This window comes from Rhinolophus sinicus, chromosome 14 (assembly GCF_057876585.1).
Source record: "Rhinolophus sinicus isolate RSI-liver-muscle chromosome 14, RSI-T2T, whole genome shotgun sequence".
NCBI lineage: Eukaryota > Metazoa > Chordata > Mammalia > Chiroptera > Rhinolophidae > Rhinolophus > Rhinolophus sinicus.
In genome coordinates this window covers 143224975-143229521 of record NC_142514.1, presented here as the reverse complement: position 1 = coordinate 143229521, position 4547 = coordinate 143224975, and the positions used below count along the sequence as shown (strand labels likewise).

The window sequence follows — 4547 nt, the reverse complement described above, 5'->3', positions numbered from 1 at the left end:
CAAAGATATGCATATATATGCCTCCAACAGTTACAATCAATATTATATACTGGGGGGTGCCAAAAAATGTATACACATGACTTGTTCATCTTTTGTTATCAGTATATATTGAGTATTACAATTTTAGTACAGTTTTTTCTTTTCTTAAAATGTGTATACAATTTTTAGCACTCTATCTCTCTCTGTATATATATATATATATATATATATATATATATATATACACATACATATGTATATATTTACATATATACATATATATGTATATACATATATGTACATATAAATATTCACAATTAATTTTGGTGAACTAAATTCCTTTATTAACTTTATCACAAATCTCAGCCTTCTCAGATTATATCTTCATTACTGGAATGCATTACATCTCATTCAATCTTTTTTTAACAAAATGACTCTGTACCCGCTCCTGGATCTGCTTGGTCCTGATCCGATAAATGACTGGGTTGAGGGCAGGGAGGATGATTACATAGAGATTAGCTAGAAGGATATGGATATACTGGGGGATGCCATGACCAAAGCGATGAGTGAGAAAGGAGAAGAGAGCTGGACCAAAGAAGGCTAAAATAACACAGATATGGGAGCTACAGGTATATAGAGCCTTCAAGCGGGGGTCTTGCGAAGGGAGGTGGAAGACAGTATATAAGATCCTAGCATAGGAGATAATGATAAGAAGCACATCCAGAAACAAAATAGAAATATTCCCAAGACCATAGTAGACATTGGCGCTAATGCTGGCACAAGCCAGTCATGCCACTCCCATGTGCCCACAGTAGGTATGAGGGATGACTCTATGTCCACAGTAAGGAGGAGAAAAACTATAGGAACAATCATACATAAGCTTCTTAGAACTACTATCACAGCAATGACATCAGTGACTCTGTTGGTGAAAATCATGCTCTATCTGAGGGGGTTACAAACAGCCACGCAGCGATCAAAGTCCATGACAAGAGTACAATGCTCTCCATAACTATAAAAAACGTGGATAAAAAAGACTTGAGTAATGCAGCACCCAAAGCACATCTCCTGAAGGCTGAACCAGAAGATACCCAGCATTTTGGGGATGGTAGCAGTAGAGAGACTCAGGTCAGTCACTGACAGCATGGCTGGGAAATAGAACATAGACTGGTGAAGGCTATGGTCAGTCCAGACAACACACAGAATGATGACATTTCCAACAAGAGCAATGAGATACACTACACAGAAGGGAAAGCCAAGCCAGATTTGTGCAACTTCCAGCCCTGGAATCCCCAGCAACAGGAATGAAGAAGGGCGAGACTTGGTGACATTGGGAGAAGACATTCTTATGCAGGCTAATAGTGGCCTGGTTTTTAAAAGTTGTTGCTGGTTCCCGTTGGAGAATTCATACACCGTTAACTGGGATCTATAAAAATTAAAAATGAAACTGTCCCCAAACAAAGGGTTGATATTAAGAATAAGATTCTCTAAAGACCTTTAATTCTTTTCCTCTTTTCAGCTCTCCGTATATAATCTCAGTATCATTCTTTACCTGTACAATAGAAACTAACAAGTGAATACATTAACTTGCTCTTCCTCGAGAAATAAATGCTATTAAATGCTTCCTCGAGATAATAAAATTGATAGTAATAATAACCACCACAATAATGATAGCTATCATTAATTGGGTACCTACTGTTTTTCGGACATTATTCTTATCATTATTTGTATATATTATCTCATTTAGTTCTCTCCACAATTCTATGTGAAAGTAGGCTTTGTGACACTGATCTGAACCAGTCTTTGCAAACTTGTTAGTGGAAGTAGTGAATGGAGGGAGAAAGAAAAATAAAGGATGGGGAAGAATAAAAGGACCTAGAACAGCCAAAACTACCTAGAAGCCAAGAGCAAAGGCCAAGACCTCAGTATGGGCAGTGCCAAGTTCTTTAATACACATCTACTCATTTAGTTCCAAAGATATTTTTCACTCTTGCAGTAGCTATGGTTTTCACCTCATGCCTCATCTTGGGCCATGGCATCAACCATAAATTTAGGTGTCCCAGTAATCAATTTTGAGTTCAGATTAATCCCTCTGAAGTATGAAGCATGGATAGAGACCAACAGCTGATCACCATATTCTATCTATCTGTCTGTCTGTCTGTCTGTCTACCTGTCTGTCTACCTATCTATCTGTCTGTCTGTCTGTCTGTCTGTCTGTCTATCTACCTGTCTGTCTATCTATCTATCTATCTATCTATCTATCTATCTATCTATCTATCTATCTATCTATCTATCTATCTATCTATCATCTATCTATCTATATCTACCTACCTATCTATCTATATAACAGTGTATATGTGCAGTCAGTCTAAGTAAAAGGGAATTCAAGCTTATTATCCTATCCTATTTGCCAACTGTGGCTCTTTTTTTATGTGTCTCACTCACTATCAAGCAGTATGTGTAGGAAAAAGAATTAATAATATACAGTATTTTATATTACTTGCATTGTGGCTTGGAATGGAGTTCTGATTTTGTTCTTAATGGCCCTATGACTGTACATCATGTTCTGTGTTTCAGTTTTATCTAGAAATAAGCATAGTACAGTCTACCTTGTGTTGTTATTGGGTGGGATAAATGAGGCTATATGTGTGAAATACTGTAGATGCCCAGTAGATACTTTCTTTCCAACTTCTTTCCATCATTGTCCTCCTGCTACCTCCCCCGGACCACTGATTTGTGCCATTTTATTTCCTACCCCAATACTCTAGGTCTTAACTCAATTTCTGTGAATCCAAATTCTAATCTTAAGTGCACATTGCGCAGACTCACTGATCACAAGTACTTACCTTGTGTTCAGTCTTAGGGTGTTATGTAGCAACCGTGAATTCAGTTATTGAAATTTTACATATATATATATATATATATATATATATATATATATATATATATATATATGGTTTAGAACAGAGCCTCAATATACCCCGAGAGGCGTTAACAAAATATCTTTGTGTGTATGTATTTGGGGAGAATTTGAAATGAAGTTTCCAGGTGCCAGAGAATCTAAGACATTGAAATTAAATGAATAGAAATCCCCTTTGGTCATCCCACCAAAGCAGCCGTAGGGAAATCTCAGTGAACCTTGCTGACTGCTACTTGGTCAATTTTCAGTTCTTCTTATTTCACATAATATTATGACAGGTCACATTTTGTCTTTTTCTCTCCTTCCTTCTTCCTTATCTTTCTCGTTGTTAGTCTATGAATTGCTTGGACTAATTCTTTGGGCACTGTTGGGCATTTATATAACCAGCAACTTATTCCTATTGTTGTAAGATATACATGATCATAAAATTTACCATTTTAACTATTTTTTAAAACAGGAGAAAATCAAAATTTTAATACATGCACATGGGGAATTCACATAGCATGATAATTCCAAAGACATTGAGACAACATAAAGTTTAAAATTCAGTGGCCCTTAGTACATTCACAATATTGTTCAACTATCACCAGTATCTAGTTCCATCTTTATCACTCCAAAAGGAAACCCTGTACCCACTAAGCAATCACTCCTTATTCTTCCCAGCCTCTGGGAACCACTAATCTGATTTCTGCCTCTATGAATTTTTTATATAAATTTATTCTAGATATATCATATAATTGGAATCATATGTATATGTCCTTTTGTGCCTAGCTTCTTTCACTTAGAATAATGTTTTTAAGTTGTATCCTTATTGTAGTACATATAAGTACTTCTTTTTATGGCTAAACAATATTGTATTGTATAGATATACCATTTTTGTTTATATGTCAGTTGGTGGATACTTGGGTTATTATATACTTTGGCTATTGTCAATCGTTCTGCCGTGAACCTTCTTATACAAGATTTGTTTGAACACTTGTTTCTAATTCTTTTAGGTATATACACCAAGAAGTGGAATTTTGGGGGTCATATGATAATACTACACTTAACTTTTTGAGGAAGTTTTCCACAGCGGCTGCCTCAATTTACATTTCCACCACCAATATATGAGGACTCCCATTTCTCCACATCCTCTCTAATACTTGTTATTTTCCATTATTGTCAATTGGAGCCTACTGGGTGCCAAGTGGTGTCTAACTAACTTTTTGATTTACATTTCCCTAATAACTAACGATGTTAAGCATTTTTTTTCATGGACACCTTCACCTTTTGTACATCTTTTTAAATTAAATGCATTGAGATGACATTAGTTATATAAGTTGCAAGTGTACAATATTATGATATATCATCTATATATTGCACTGTGTGCTCATCACTCAAAGTTTTTTCTCCTCCTTTACCCTTTTCAACCTCTCCCCAGCCTCCTTCCTTTTTAGAAACCACCATACTGCTATTTGTCAATGAGATTGTTGGCTCATTCATTGTTGCTTTCTGTTTTATATCCCACAAAGGAGTGAAATCATATGATTCTTCTCCTTTTGTACATCTTTTAAGTAATGTCTGTTCAAGTTCTGTGCCCATTTTTTGGTTGAGTTACTTGTCTATACATTGTCAAGTTGTAAGTTTTCTTTATCTATTCTGGAAACTAGAC

General features: G+C 35.7%; 1 pseudogene; it reads right to left on the bottom strand.

Moving 5' to 3' along the window:
• Window positions 1-379: 379 nt before the first annotated feature.
• LOC109460426 (olfactory receptor 52E8-like) lies at window positions 380-1320 on the bottom strand (annotated as a pseudogene).
• Between the last annotated feature and the right edge of the window lie 3227 nt (window positions 1321-4547).